We start from the raw sequence: 16502 nt of genomic DNA, 5'->3' as shown, positions 1-16502 counted from the left end.
ATGAAAACAACACAATTACAGATTTATTACTTAAGACATGGTAATATCCGCTGACCATGTGACTAATAGCCAAGCGCTCTACCACTGAACTTCTTACCACAACCATGATAATATTTTCTTTTATTCATACAATTATTCATGAATTTCTTTTATTCACATTTTTAGTTTGCTTTCATTTGAAATAGTTACATTTTTTGTTACTTTTAATATCATTAAAAATATAATAGGTTTAAATTTCATTTGTAATTCTTCGATGCAATTTTACACTTTCTTTAATTCTTACCATTTTACTTGAATTTCTTTTATTCACATTTTTAGTTTTTTTTTTTTTTACATTTGATATTTTCATAACATTTTTTTATCTCCTTTAAGGATGAAAACAGTGCAAGTAATTTTTAAACTTCATAAATCATAGCAATATCTACCTAGCACAATTTGCAAATTAAGAAATACCTATTGCAAGTTCAAAATGAAGTGTTTTGACACAAACGAAAGTGAAATTAAATTCTTTGGAGGGATAATTCGCACATCTTGTTTTAATAAAGTTACACTAGTACAAAACAATTCAGCAAGTTGTGCGCACTACCACCAAAATAAGATGCCCAGCTAGGGAATTGAACCAATAACCACAGGTTTAAGCTACATGCTCTACAACTAACGGGGTAGAAAGCCAATTATAATATATCACTTAAAGCAACACATGTAGAGATATAACAATACTAAACCTACCACCATATGTGGGTATTGAACCCACGACCACGTGGTTAAAAGCCACGCGCTCTACCACTGAGCTAAGATAGCCACCTACAAGGTCATTTAAAGCTTTTTTTTTTGAAGAAAACAACACAATTACAGATTTATTACTTAAGACATGGTAATATCCGCTGAGCATGTGACTAATAGCCAAGCGCTATACCACTGAACTTCTTACCACAACCATGATAATATTTTCTTTTATTCAAACAATTATTCATGAATTTCTTTTATTCACATTTTTAGTTTGCTTTCATTTGAAATAGTTACATTTTTTGTTACTTTTAATATCATTAAAAATATAATAGGTTTAAATTTCATTTGTAATTCTTCGTTGCAATTTTACACTTTCTTTAATTCTTACCATTTTACATGAATTTCTTTTATTCACATTTTTTGTTTTTTTTTTTTACATTTGATATTTTCATAACATTTTTTTATCTCCTTTAAGGATGAAAACAGTGCAAGTAATTTTTAAACTTCATAAATCATAGCAATATCTACCTAGCACAATTTGCAAATTAAGAAATACCTATTGCAAGTTCAAAATGAAGTGTTTTGACACAAACGAAAGTGAAATTAAATTCTTTGGAGGGATAATTCGCACATCTTGTTTTAATAAAGTTACACTAGTACAAATACGCAACGCCAATTCAGCAAGTTGTGCGCACTACCACCAAAATAAGATGCCCAGCTAGGGAATTGAACCAATAACCACAGGGTTTAAGCCACACGCTCTACCACTAACGGGGTAGAAAGCCAATTATAATATATCACTTAAAGCAACACATGTAGAGATATAACAATACTAAACCTACCACCATCTGTGGGTATTGAACCCACGACCACGTGGTTAAAAGCCACGCGCTCTACCGCTGAGCTAAGATGGCCACCTACAAGGTCATTTAAAGCTTTTTTTTTTTTGAAAACAACACAATTACAGATTTATTACTTAAGACATGGTAATATCCGCTGACCATGTGACTAATAGCCAAGCGCTATACCACTGAACTTCTTACCACAACCATGATAATATTTTCTTTTATTCAAACAATTATTCATGAATTTCTTTTATTCACATTTTTAGTTTGCTTTCATTTGAAATAGTTACATTTTTTGTTACTTTTAATATCATTAAAAATATAATAGGTTTAAATTTCATTTGTAATTCTTCGTTGCAATTTTACACTTTCTTTAATTCTTACCATTTTACATGAATTTCTTTTATTCACATTTTTTTTTTTTTTTTTTTTACATTTGATATTTTCATAACATTTTTTTATCTCCTTTAAGGATGAAAACAGTGCAAGTAATTTTTAAACTTCATAAATCATAGCAATATCTACCTAGCACAATTTGCAAATTAAGAAATACCTATTGCAAGTTCAAAATGAAGTGTTTTGACACAAACGAAAGTGAAATTAAATTCTTTGGAGGGATAATTCGCACATATTGTTTTAATAAAGTTACACTAGTACAAAACAATTCAGCAAAAGTTGTGCGCACTACCACCAAAATAAGATGCCCAGCTAGGGAATTGAACCAATAACCACAGGTTTAAGCTACATGCTCTACAACTAACGGGGTAGAAAGCCAATTATAATATATCACTTAAAGCAACACATGTAGAGATATAACAATACTAAACCTACCACCATCTGTGGGTATTGAACCCACGACCACGTGGTTAAAAGCCACACGCTCTACCACTGAGCTAAGATGGCCACCTACAAGGTCATTTCGCTCTACCACTGAGCTAAGATGGCCACCTACAAGGTCATTTAAAGCTTTTTTTTTTTGATGAAAACAACACCATTACAGATTTATTACTTAAGACTTTTGATGAAAACAACACCATTACAGATTTATTACTTAAGACATGGTAATATCCGCTGACCATGTGACTAATAGCCAAGCGCTCTACCATTGAACTTATTACCACAACCATGATAATATTTTCTTTTATTCATACAATTATTCATGAATTTCTTTTATTCACATTTTTAGTTTGCTTTCATTTGAAATAGTTACATTTTTTGTTACTTTTAATATCATTAAAAATATAATAGGTTTAAATTTCATTTGTAATTCTTCGTTGCAATTTTACACTTTCTTTAATTCTTACCATTTTACATGAATTTCTTTTATTCACATTTTTTGTTTTTTTTTTTTTACATTTGATATTTTCATAACATTTTTTTATCTCCTTTAAGGATGAAAACAGTGCAAGTAATTTTTAAACTTCATAAATCATAGCAATATCTACCTAGCACAATTTGCAAATTAAGAAATACCTATTGCAAGTTCAAAATGAAGTGTTTTGACACAAACGAAAGTGAAATTAAATTCTTTGGAGGGATAATTCGCACATCTTGTTTTAATAAAGTTACACTAGTACAAATACGCAACGCCAATTCAGCAAGTTGTGCGCTCTACCACCAAAATAAGATGCCCAGCTAGGGAATTGAACCAATAACCACAGGGTTTAAGCCACACGCTCTACCACTAACGGGGTAGAAAGCCAATTATAATATATCACTTAAAGCAACACATGTAGAGATATAACAATACTAAACCTACCACCATCTGTGGGTATTGAACCCACGACCACGTGGTTAAAAGCCACGCGCTCTACCACTGAGCTAAGATGGCCACCTACAAGGTCATTTAAAGCTTTTTTTTTTTTATGAAAACAACACAATTACAGATTTATTACTTAAGACATGGTAATATCCGCTGACCATGTGACTAATAGCCAAGCGCTCTACCACTGAACTTCTTACCACAACCATGATAATATTTTCTTTTATTCATACAATTATTCATGAATTTCTTTTAATCACATTTTTAGTTTGCTTTCATTTGAAATAGTTACATTTCTTGTAACTTTTAATATCATTAAAAATTTACTAGGTTTAAATTTCATTTGTAATTCTTCGTTCAATTTTACACTTTCTTTAATTCTTACAATTTTACATGAATTTCTTTTATTCACATTTTTAGTTTTTTTTTTTTTTTTACATTTGATATTTTCATAACATTTTTTTATCTCCTTTAAGGATGAAAACAGTGCAAGTAATTTTTAAACTTCATAAATCATAGCAATATCAACCTAGCACAATTTGCAAATTAAGAAATACCTATTATTGCAAGTTCAAAATGAAGTGTTTTGACACAAACGAAAGTGAAATTAAATTCTTTGGAGGGATAATTCGCACATCTTGTTTTAATAAAGTTACACTAGTACAAATACGCAACGCCAATTCAGCAAGTTGTGCGCACTACCACCAAAATAAGAAGCCCAGCTAGGGAATTGAACCAATAACCACAGGGTTTAAGCCACATGCTCTACCACTAACGGGGTAGAAAGCCAATTATAATATATCACTTAAAGCAACACATGTAGAGATATAACAATACTAAACCTACCACCATCTGTGGGTATTAAACCCACGACCACGTGGTTAAAAGCCACGCGCTCTACCACTGAGCTAAGATGGCCACCTACAAGGTCATTTAAAGCTTTTTTTTTTATGAAAACAACACAATTACAGATTTATTACTTAAGACATGGTAATATCCGCTGACCATGTGACTAATAGCCAAGCGCTCTACCACTGAACTTCTTACCACAACCATGATAATATTTTCTTTTATTCATACAATTATTCATGAATTTCTTTTATTCACATTTTTAGTTTGCTTTCATTTGAAATAGTTACATTTTTTGTTACTTTTAATATCATTAAAAATATAATAGGTTTAAATTTCATTTGTAATTCTTCGTTGCAATGTTACACTTTCTTTAATTCTTACCATTTTACATGAATTTGTTTTATTCACATTTTTTTTTTTTTTTTTTTTTACATTTGATATTTTCATAACATTTTTTTATATCCTTTATGGATGAAAACAGTGCAAGTAATTTTTAAACTTCATAAATCATAGCAATATCAACCTAGCACAATTTGCAAATTAAGAAATACCTATTATTGCAAGTACAAAATGAAGTGTTTTGACACAAACGAGAGTGAAATTAAATTCTTTGGAGGGATAATTCGCACATCTTGTTTTAATAAAGTTACACTAGTACAAATACGCAACGCCAATTCAGCAAGTTGTGCGCCCTACCACCAAAATAAGAAGCCCAGCTAGGGAATTGAACCAATAACCACAGGGTTTAAGCCACATGCTCTACCACTAACGGGGTAGAAAGCCAATTATAATATATCACTTAAAGCAACACATGTAGAGATATAACAATACTAAACCTACCACCATCTGTGGGTATTGAACCCACGACCACGTGGTTAAAAGCCACGCGCTCTACCACTGAGCTAAGATGGCCACCTACAAGGTCATTTAAAGCTTTTTTTTTTTATGAAAACAACACAATTACAGATTTATTACTTAAGACATGGTAATATCCGCTGACCATGTGACTAATAGCCAAGCGCTCTACCACTGAACTTCTTACCACAACCATGATAATATTTTCTTTTATTCATACAATTATTCATGAATTTCTTTTATTCACATTTTTAGTTTGCTTTCATTTGAAATAGTTACATTTTTTGTTACTTTTAATATCATTAAAAATATAATAGGTTTAAATTTCATTTGTAATTCTTCGTTGCAATTTTACACTTTCTTTAATTCTTACCATTTTACATGAATTTCTTTTATTCACATTTTTAGTTTTTTTTTTTTTTACATTTGATATTTTCATAACATTTTTTTATCTCCTTTAAGGATGAAAACAGTGCAAGTAATTTTTAAACTTCATAAATCATAGCAATATCTACCTAGCACAATTTGCAAATTAAGAAATACCTATTGCAAGTTCAAAATGAAGTGTTTTGACACAAACGAAAGTGAAATTAAATTCTTTGGAGGGATAATTCGCACATCTTGTTTTAATAAAGTTACACTAGTACAAATACGCAACGCCAATTCAGCAAGTTGTGCGCTAGGGAATTGAACCAATAACCACAGTGTTTAAGCTACACGCTCTACCACTAACGGGGTAGAAAGCCAATTATAAAATATCACTTAAAGCAACACATGAAGAGATATAACAATACTAAACCAACCACCATCTGTGGGTATTAAACCCACGACCACGTGGTTAAAAGCCACGTGCTCTACCACTGAGCTAAGATGGCCACCTACAAGGTCATTTAAAGCTTTTTTTTTTATAAAAACAACGCAATTACAGATTTAGTACTTAAGATATGGTAATATCCGCTGACCATGTGACTAAAAGCCAAGCGTTCTACCACTGAACTTCTTACCACAACCATGATAATATTTTCTTTTAGTCATACAATTATTCATGACTTTCTTTTATTCACATTTTTAGTTTGCTTTCATTTGAAATAGTTACATTTTTTGTTACTTTTAATATCATTAAAAATATAGTAGGTTTAAATTTCATTTGTAATTCTTCGTTGCAATTTTACACTTTCTTTAATTCTTACCATTTTACATGAATTTCTTTTATTCACATTTTTAGTTTTTTTTTTTTTTACATTTGATATTTTCATAACATTTTTTTATCTCCTTTAAGGATGAAAACAGTGCAAGTAATTTTTAAACTTCATAAATCATAGCAATATCTACCTAGCACAATTTGCAAATTAAGAAATACCTATTGCAAGTTCAAAATGAAGTGTTTTGACACAAACGAAAGTGAAATTAAATTCTTTGGAGGGATAATTCGCACATCTTGTTTTAATAAAGTTACACTAGTACAAAACAATTCAGCAAGTTGTGCGCGCTACCACCAAAATAAGATGCCTTGCTAGGGAATTGAACCAATAACCACAGTGTTTAAGCCACACGCTCTATCACTAACGGGGTAGAAAGCCAATTATAATATATCACTTAAAGCAACACATGTAGAGCTATAACAATACTAAACCTACCACCATCTGTGGGTATTGAACCCACGACCACGTGGTTAAAAGCCACGCGCTCTACCACTGAGCTAAGATGGCCACCTACAAGGTCATTTAAAGCTTTTTTTTTTATGAGAACAACACAATTATAGATTTATTACTTAAGACATGGTAATATCCGCTGACCATGTGACCAATAGCCAAGCGCTCTACCACTGAACTTCTTACCACAACCATGATAATATTTTCTTTTATTCATACAATTATTCATGAATTTCTTTTATTCACATTTTTAGTTTGCTTTCATTTGAAATAGTTACATTTTTTGTTACTTTTAATATCATTAAAAATATAATAGGTTTAAATTTCATTTGTAATTCTTCGTTGCAATTTTACACTTTCTTTAATTCTTACCATTTTACATGAATTTCTTTTATTCACATTTTTTGTTTTTTTTTTTTACATTTGATATTTTCATAACATTTTTTTATCTCCTTTAAGGATGAAAACAGTGCAAGTAATTTTTAAACTTCATAAATTATAGCAATATCTACCTAGCACAATTTGCAAATTAAGAAATACCTATTGCAAGTTCAAAATGAAGTGTTTTGACACAAACGAAAGTGAAATTAAATTCTTTGGAGGGATAATTCGCACATCTTGTTTTAATAAAGTTACACTAGTACAAATACGCAACGCCAATTCAGCAAGTTGTGCGCTAGGGAATTGAACCAATAACCACAGTGTTTAAGCTACACGCTCTACCACTGACGGGGTAGAAAGCCAATTATAAAATATCACTTAAAGCAACAACGGGGTAGAAAGCCAATTATAAAATATCACTTAAAGCAACACATGAAGAGATATAACAATACTAAACCAACCACCATCTGTGGGTATTGAACCCACGACCACGTGGTTAAAAGCCACGTGCTCTACCACTGAGCTAAGATGGCCACCTACAAGGTCATTTAAAGCTTTTTTTTTGATAAAAACAACGCAATTACAGATTTATTACTTAAGATATGGTAATATCCGCTGACCATGTGACTAAAAGACAAGCGCTCTACCACTGAGCTAAGATGGCCACCTACAAGGTCATTTAAAGCTTTTTTTTTGATAAAAACAACGCAATTACAGATTTATTACTTAAGATATGGTGATATCCGCTGACCATGTGACTAAAAGACAAGCGCTCTACCACTGAACTTCTTACCACAACCATGATAATATTTTCTTTTAGTCATACAATTATTCATGACTTTCTTTTATTCACATTTTTAGTTTGCTTTCATTTGAAATAGTTACATTTTTTGTTACTTTTAATATCATTAAAAATATAATAGGTTTAAATTTCATTTGTAATTCTTCGTTGCAATTTTACACTTTCTTTAATTCTTACCATTTTACATGAATTTGTTTTATTCACATTTTTAGTTTTTTTTGATTTTTTTACATTTGATATTTTCATAACATTTTTTTATCTCCTTTATGGATGAAAACAGTGCAAGTAATTTTTAAACTTCATAAATCATAGCAATATCAACCTAGCACAATTTGCAAATTAAGAAATACCTATTATTGCAAGTTCAAAATGAAGTGTTTTGACACAAACGAAAGTGAAATTAAATTCTTTGGAGGGATAATTCGCACATCTTGTTTTAATAAAGTTACACTAGTACAAATACGCAACGCCAATTTAGCAAGTTGTGCGCACTACCACCAAAATAAGATGCCCAACTAGGGAATTGAACCAATAACCACAGGGTTTAAGCCACATGGTCTACCACTAACGGGGTAGAAAGCCAATTATAATATATCACTTAAAGCAACACATTTAGAGATATAACAATACTAAACCTACCACCATCTGTGGGTATTGAACCCACGACCACGTGGTTAAAAGCCACGCGCTCTACCACTGAGCTAAGATGGCCACCTACAAGGTCATTTAAAGCTTTTTTTTTTTTATAAAAACAACACAATTACAGATTTATTACTTAAGACATGGTAATATCCGCTGACCATGTGACTAATAGCCAAGCGCTCTACCACTGAACTTCTTACCACAACCATGATAATATTTTCTTGGCAATGTTGTCCAAGTTATTTCGTGTACGATCTTCTGGACCCTATTCCTCTTTGGGTTTAGGAATGTACTGCGGTGTTGTACTCGTTTGTGCTACAGCGGTATTGATCTTTAAGATTTTGATCGGCCCGTCTTTAATGACTTCCCACATTTCATCGTGTAGTGCGGACAAATGAACCTGCATACGGATTTTCCAATCATCAAATTTATCTAATGAAAATAACAGGTTGGGAGCCAAGTCTCTCTTCATTTTGAAGGTTTGAGATCTGTCTAGCAGTCAAGATTTGACTCAAATAGACAACTACTCGGATACCACTTGTTGGTCCCGATAGGGTAGGGAAAAGTCTAGAGAGGGGGGTGAATAGACTTTTCTAACTTTTCAAAAAATATTATAACACTTCAACAGAAAGAATCCAAGTGAATAAATTCAACTTGAATTGTGCAGCGGATAAATAATACGGTAAAGTGCTATAATCAAAGTTACGCAAAAAAAGAAGAGCTTCACAACATGCAACACGTTAGAAACGTCAGAAATAATTCAAAAATGAGTATATAAAGTTTGGCTGGCATGCGGACGTGGGAACTATCAAACCCAGATCAAACAGTATATGCAATGAATAGTTGGGTTCGTAGCATAACAACAAATATAACTTTCACAGGATGAGGTTGAGTATGCAAATATGTCTTGCATGCAAAAATGATGTCACGTATACCAATAAAGTTCAAGAGTAATAAATGTGACAAAATATGCAATGCATGTGATGCTTAGATAGATAAATATGCAAGCAGATATATGAGCAGATAAAGTAAATGACACAGGGATTTATAGTGGTTCGGAGGTGATGTAATCCTCCTACTCCACTTTCTCCTTCCTCCAGGAGAGATTCCACTACTTTCAATCACCCAGATACAATAGTGAATTTGTGCTCTTCTAGCACTCCTCTACTCCGAATGCACTTTCGCTACAGCAACACTTAAACCCGAACGTCTTGCACCCAGCTACGTTCACGAGCGTCTTGCACCCAGCTACGCACTTCAATCAAGTGTTTTGCACCCAGCTACACTTAGTCTCCACAAGTGTTCTGCACAAAGCTGCACTCCTCTGAGTAATTCGCACAAAGCAATCAACCAAGTGTTTTGCACCCAGCTACACTTAGTTTCCCCGAGTGTCTTGCACAAAGCCACACTCTTACAATTTCTTTTCAAGAAATAAAGGAGTTGTTTACTAACTTGGAAAAATGGAAGATTTTCCAAAAAAATAGAGAAATGAAAGAGTGGAAAAATAGAAAATGGAAAATTTGTTTACTAAAATCATCTTTCTAATTACCTAACTCCTTTCCATTCTTCCGCTTTGTATACAATTTTGGAGAGAAGAAATTTGGATCTCTCCAAATGGAGAAATGGGAAAACACGCGTCTACAGTGCTACGTATGGGAGGTCCACAGTTTGAAACCTAAGCTTTGCTTATTTCTTCACCCTTTTTCTGAGCGTCACACCTCCGTATTATTTAGTTCTTCACCGTAATCTGTGCTTTTTAACCCTTTTCCTTTAATTACTACTCCGTATTATTTACTTATTATTATTTTTTGAAAACATACTTATTATTATTATTATTATTATTATTATTATTATATATCTTTACCCTTTTTCCTTTAATTACTACTCCGTATTATTTACTTATTATTATTTTTTGAAAACCTACTTATTATTATTATTAGTTAAATATTTGTGTGAGACGGTCTCACTGGTCTCAATCCGTGAGACGAGTTGGATCTTTGATTAATTAATCAAATATTTGACCTTATTATTCAAAGATCCGATCTGTCTAGCAGATTGAGACCCGTGAAAAGTTCTCACACAAGTTTTTGTCTTATTATTATTATTAATATTAATTATTATTATTATTATTATTATTATTATTATTATTATAGACCTTTATCGTTTTTTCCTTTAATTACTATTATTATTATTATTATTATTATTATTAATTTTTATTCAAATTATGTACTAAAATGATTGAAATAGTTGTAATTTATTTTGTAATATGTTTTATCGACTTTTGTTACCTTTTGTACATTTAGTATTAGTGTACTGAAATTTTTATTTAAAAATTAAATGTGTAAAATGAAATCAGAAAATTGGAGAAATGGAAAACTGGAAAAATGGAGAAGGAAAACTGGAGAAATGGAGAAATGGAAAACTGGAAACAGAAAAACAAAAAAACGAAGTAAACGACCCCAAAATATTTCTTTTCTAAGACTTGATTTCTCTCGTGTATAGCTCACTGCTTAGAACTTTCAAATCTAATATCACTTGTTGTGTAATTTTTCAGAGCATTCTGTCAGATGAATTTCAATATTTGCTTTTGACTTTGTTCCAATATTTGCTTCTGACTTTGTTCATAATCCATCCGTTCGGTGACGCTCTTGCTTGAGCATAATTAATGCTTCGGTATGTGCGCCGGGGTTTAAGCCACACGCTCTACCACTAACGTAAGATAGCTAATTATAATATATCACTTAAAGCAACACATGTAGAGATATAAAAATACTAAATCTACCACCATCTGTGGGTATTGAACCCACAACACGTGGTTAAAAGCCACGCGCTCTACCACTGAGCTAAGATGGCCACCTACAAGGTCATTTAAAGCTTTTTTTTATGAAAACAACACAATTACAGATTTATTACTTAAGACATGATAATATCCCCCAACCATGTGGCTAAAAGCCAAGCGCTCTACCACTGAACTTCTTACCACAACCATGATAATATTTTCTTTTATTCATACCATTATTCATGAATTTCTTTTATTCAAATTTTTAGTTCGCTTTCATTTGAAATAGTTACATTTTATGTTACTTTTAACATCATTAAAAATATAATAGGTTTTAATTTCATTTATAATTATTTGTTGCAATTTTTGCACTTTCTTTAATTCTTACCATTATACATGAATTTCTTTTAGTCACATTTTTAGTTTTTTTTTTTTTTTACATTTGATATTTTCATAACATTTTTTTTCTCTCCTTCATGGATGAAAACAATGCAAGTAATTTTTAACCTATATAAATCATAGCAATATCAAACTAGCACAATTTGCAAATTAAAAAATACCTATTGCAAGTTCAAAATGAAGTGTTTTGACAAAAACGAAAGTGAAAGTAAATTCTTTGGAGGGACAATTCCCACATCTTGTTTTAATAAAGTTACACTAGTACAAATACGGGAATTAAACCAATAACCACGGGGTTTAAGCCACACGCTCTACCACTAACGTAAGATAGCTAATTATAATATATCACTTAAAGCTTTATTTGAAGGTCGAAAACAACACACGTAGAGATACAACAATACTAACGAAGACATTTTTTTTTTGTTTTCTTTTTCTTTTTTTTGAATTTTTTTTGTTTTCTTCTAAACCTTTCCAGCCCAACAACCGTTACCGGAATAGTAAAATAATAATTAAAAAACATTCTTATATTTAGGCATTTAGCTACTGGCAATAGCTAAATATTAAAAAAAAAAATTATATTTAGCTACTGCCAGTAGGCAGTAGCCAAAATAAAAAAAAATAAAAATTTATAATATGGTTTTTATAATAACAAAACATATTATATATAATTATATATACAAAAAAAAAAAATTCCGGTTGAATCATGAAGGATGTATGTAAGGGGTGAGTGGATGTGAAGGTGGTGTGGTAAAACGAAGAGTCAAGACTCCCCGAGTGTCGTGTCTCTCAAGGATGACGAATGGGAATCGAATTTGTGTGTTAGCATCTAAGAGGTTGAAGAGAAAGAGTTACGGGAGTGCTAAGGGTTGGATTCATTTGTAAGAGGGGAAGGTTGATAAAGGTTGTGTAAAATAAAGAAAAGTAAAGTGGAGATTGGGGCTTTAGGCTTTTCCATGTGGTTTATCTCTGGATGGTTTTGCGAGTGCAAGTTGTGGAATAGACTAGGGAGTTCGTGGCGCATCACTAAGTGGCGTCACACTTTGGACTCCCACATCCTCATTCGGTTGGGGCATTTCATCGAACACTTTGTCTACCACTCCTCTCGGATCTTGTCCTTTCGGACTAAGAGCGGAGATGTGGGTGAGTTAGACCCGTGAGTGGCCGCTATCGCGCACACACTCACTTCCTTTGGGTTTGCTACCTAATGTGGCCACAAAAGGCACAAAGCTTGAAGAACATCATCCACACAAGTTCAACATCGAACAAACAAGCAATTCACAAATCAAAGCAATAATATTAAACATCCACATAGATCTACCATGGGGCCACCAATCCCCTATCTAATCTACTCTAACATACTAGAGAAACAAGAAAGGGAAAGGAAAATTCAAAGAAACAAGTACTGAATTAGAAAATGAAGAGAATGGTTACCACCCTTTAGAAAAGGAGATCTTTACAACCTTGATCTTGAAAATCCAATCTCCTCTCTTGCCCTTGATCTATTCTAAAACTTATGAAAGAAAGGAATTTCCTCCCAAGAGGGGAGAAAACCCTCTATTCTACCCTATTCTATCAATTTTCTGATCTAGTCTCCCCTCTCTAGGTTTTGAGCAAATGGGATTTATATAAGTGACAAAAAGGGGACAAATTTCCCAAAATTGCCCTTGGCCCGACCACGTTTGCTCACACGCGTGTGAGTGGCGTGGTGGCTCTCTGGAATAATTCCACGCCCAGCCACACGCGTGTGAGGCTGCGTGGGACGCTACTACATTTCGGCTTGTTTGTTTTTTGCTCTATTTTAGCTTCAAATCCCTCTCCAACCTATGAAATACTTCAAAACTCTTTTTAGAAATGTTGTTAGAAGATTTTGATCACATTTGAGCTAAAATGCCTGCAATTGTTGTAATTGGATGTCAAAACGATGCGCTTTAAATCTAATAAAGACCCCTTATAAGTGCTATTCTTGGTGCTTATCAAATCGGAACCAGAACCTTTATATAAGGTTCCGGTTATGATTTGAACCTTGGAATCGTGAACCGGCAGTTCGGAATTGGAACAAACCGCAGTCACCCCTAGGCAGGTCGTCGGTGGGCTCGGCGCACGCTGCCGCAAGGGAGGGGAGGAGCAGTGGATTGTGGAGGTGTTGTGGTGATTTGGTCTAGTGAGCACTGATCCGACTTGGGAGGGGCAGCATGAGGCGTTGATTTTTTAGCTTTACTTAAAAATTTTGTGTTGACTTGAAAAGAAGATCCACATAAGCTAATTACCTGTGCCATGTCATCATAGTAACCTGGTAACCTGTGAAAAATGCTAGATGAAAAAAAATTAATGGTTTGTGTATCGAAATGGACGTTATAAAAGTTCAAGGTGTGGCATGAATAATTCAATATAGTTCATGGTGCGGAATGACACTTTAGCCTTAAAAATATAATAGGTTTTAATTTCATTTGTAATTCTTTGTTGCAATTTTTACACTTTCTTTAATTCTTACCATTATACATGAATTTCTTTTATTCACATTTTTACTTTTTATTTTTTTACATTTGATATTTTCATAAACTTTTTTTCTCTCCTTTATAGATGAAAACAATGCAAGTAATTTTTAAACAACATAAATCATAGCAATATCAACCTAGCACAATTTGCAAATTAAGAAATACCTATTGCAAGTTCAAAATGAAGTGTTTTGAGAAAAACGAAAGTGAAAGTAAATTCTTTGGAGGGATAATTCGCACATCTTGTTTTAATAAAGTTACACTTTTACAAATACGGAAATTGAACCAATAACCACGAGGTTTAAGCCACACGCTCTACCACTAACGTAAGATAGCTAATTATAATATATCACTTAAAGCTTTATTTGAAGGTCGAAAAAACAACACATGTAGATATATAACAATACTAAATCTACACCATCTGTGGGTATTGAACCCACGACCACGTGGTTAAAAGCCACGCCCTCTACCACTGAGCTAAGATGGCCACCTACAAGGTTATTTAAAGCTTTATTTAAAGAAAACAACACAATTACATATTTATCACTTAAGACATGAATACATGATAATATCCCCCGACCATGTGGCTAAAAGCCAAGCGCTCTCCACTGAACTTCTTACCACAACCATGATAATATCTTCTTTTTATTCATACCATTATTCATGAATTTCTTTTATTCACATTTTTAGTTTGCTTTCATTTGAAATAATTACATTTTCTGTTACTTTTAATATCATTAAAAATATAATAGGTTTTAATTTCATTTGTAATTCTTTGTGGCAATTTTTACACTTTCTTTAATTCTTACCATTATACATGAATTTCTTTTATTCACATTTTTAGTTTTTTTCTTTTTTACATTTGATATTTTCATAACCTTTTTTTCTCTCCTTTATAGATGAAAACAATGCAAGTAATTCTTTTTTTCTCTCCTTTATAGATGAAAACAATGCAAGTAATTTTTTTTTTCTCTCCTTTATAGATGAAAACAATGCAAGTAATTTTTAAACAACATAAATCATAGCAATATCAACCTAGCACAATTTGCAAATTAAGAAAAACCTATTGCAAGTTCAAAATGAAGTGTTTTGACAAAAACGAAAGTGAAAGTAAATTCTTGAGAGGGATAATTCGCACATCTTGTTTTAATAATGTTACACTAGTACAAGTACGCGATAATGTTACACTAGTACAAATACGCAAACGCCAATTCAGCAAGTTGTGCGCACTACCACCAAGATAAGATAGCCAACTAGGGAATTGAACCAATAACCACGGGGTTTAAGCCACACGCTCTACCACTAATGAAGGTTTAAGCCACACGCTCTACCACTAATGAAGGTCGAAAACAACATATGTAGAGATATAACAATACTAAATCTTCCACCATCTGTGGGTATTGATGTGACACCCCGAAATTTAGTAACCATTATTGTTACAAAATAATTTTTGGTTCGTCACTATTTTTTTACAAAATTTAAATTTTAGCCAAAATTCTTCTAACCATTCATTTCAAAAAAATTTCAGCTCGATGCAGTCCGAAAGATTGAGCCGGTAAAAATACTTCCCGAACTCGTTTTCAGTTGAAATGTTTATGGTAGAACCTTAACTTATAGTACTTGATATCCATAAAATAATTTGGTCATTTTGAGCTTCGAGTAAACACAGAAAATTATATTTTTTCCCTTGGCAGTGTGCTGTCCAGAATTCTTTTCTCTCTGTACCAGTTTTAGAAAACAATTCGAAAACTATACTTCTACAACTCGGATCGTTATGAAATTTTTTATGTAGGTTTTAGACTTACTGAGCTACATATCTGAAAAAAATGGAACCACTTTACCTTACCCAAATTTCTCAATAATTTTCGTAACATGCTGCCAGTGAATTTCTATCCTGATTTTTGATTAATACAATTGACATTATTAGGGAGTAATCAGCCACCCTATCCCTTAAATTACTCTTGATTGGACATGATTAGTGTGAAACCTAATCAGCCATGCACCCTATTCCCTTATTTATTTTCGGCCACCCTATTCCCTTATTTATTTTCTTGGTTGATTTGAGACAAATTTGCAGCACCGTAGCCTCCCTCACTCAGCCTAAAGTATACATGTGAATGCTTATTGTTTTCTCCACATCCATGTATCTATACAAGAAAGACTTCTATACTTTCTGGTTCCACACACAAACATAATTCACTACAACCTTCTCCTGTACTATTAATTTTCTCTTCCTTCATCATCATCCAAGTCTTATTTCCCGGTAATTGTTTCTACCCTCTAAATTCTTTTATTTAATTTGAGTTTAT

General features: G+C 32.5%; 12 non-coding genes across 12 annotated transcripts; all 12 read right to left on the bottom strand.

Annotated features, from left to right (window-relative positions):
• Positions 1-729: 729 nt before the first annotated feature.
• Positions 730-801, bottom strand: TRNAK-UUU. The gene has a single exon. It is a non-coding gene; the product is annotated as a tRNA-Lys (tRNA).
• Positions 802-1571: 770 nt separating this feature from the next.
• Positions 1572-1643, bottom strand: TRNAK-UUU. The gene has a single exon. It is a non-coding gene; the product is annotated as a tRNA-Lys (tRNA).
• Positions 1644-2405: 762 nt separating this feature from the next.
• On the bottom strand, positions 2406-2477 carry TRNAK-UUU. The gene has a single exon. It is a non-coding gene; the product is annotated as a tRNA-Lys (tRNA).
• Positions 2478-3333: 856 nt separating this feature from the next.
• TRNAK-UUU lies at positions 3334-3405 on the bottom strand. The gene has a single exon. It is a non-coding gene; the product is annotated as a tRNA-Lys (tRNA).
• A 777-nt stretch (positions 3406-4182) lies between these two features.
• On the bottom strand, positions 4183-4254 carry TRNAK-UUU. Its single transcript has one exon. It is a non-coding gene; the product is annotated as a tRNA-Lys (tRNA).
• A 774-nt stretch (positions 4255-5028) lies between these two features.
• Positions 5029-5100, bottom strand: TRNAK-UUU. The gene has a single exon. It is a non-coding gene; the product is annotated as a tRNA-Lys (tRNA).
• A 746-nt stretch (positions 5101-5846) lies between these two features.
• TRNAK-UUU lies at positions 5847-5918 on the bottom strand. Its single transcript has one exon. It is a non-coding gene; the product is annotated as a tRNA-Lys (tRNA).
• Positions 5919-6680: 762 nt separating this feature from the next.
• Positions 6681-6752, bottom strand: TRNAK-UUU. Its single transcript has one exon. It is a non-coding gene; the product is annotated as a tRNA-Lys (tRNA).
• A 785-nt stretch (positions 6753-7537) lies between these two features.
• TRNAK-UUU lies at positions 7538-7609 on the bottom strand. Its single transcript has one exon. It is a non-coding gene; the product is annotated as a tRNA-Lys (tRNA).
• A 908-nt stretch (positions 7610-8517) lies between these two features.
• On the bottom strand, positions 8518-8589 carry TRNAK-UUU. Its single transcript has one exon. It is a non-coding gene; the product is annotated as a tRNA-Lys (tRNA).
• Positions 8590-11302: 2713 nt separating this feature from the next.
• TRNAK-UUU lies at positions 11303-11373 on the bottom strand. The gene has a single exon. It is a non-coding gene; the product is annotated as a tRNA-Lys (tRNA).
• Positions 11374-14608: 3235 nt separating this feature from the next.
• TRNAK-UUU lies at positions 14609-14680 on the bottom strand. The gene has a single exon. It is a non-coding gene; the product is annotated as a tRNA-Lys (tRNA).
• Positions 14681-16502: the final 1822 nt, after the last annotated feature.

This window comes from Ipomoea triloba, chromosome 13 (genome assembly GCF_003576645.1).
Source record: "Ipomoea triloba cultivar NCNSP0323 chromosome 13, ASM357664v1".
Lineage (NCBI taxonomy): Eukaryota > Viridiplantae > Streptophyta > Magnoliopsida > Solanales > Convolvulaceae > Ipomoea > Ipomoea triloba.
Note: the sequence above shows the minus strand (reverse complement) of the source record. Positions and strands in the feature narration are given on the sequence as shown.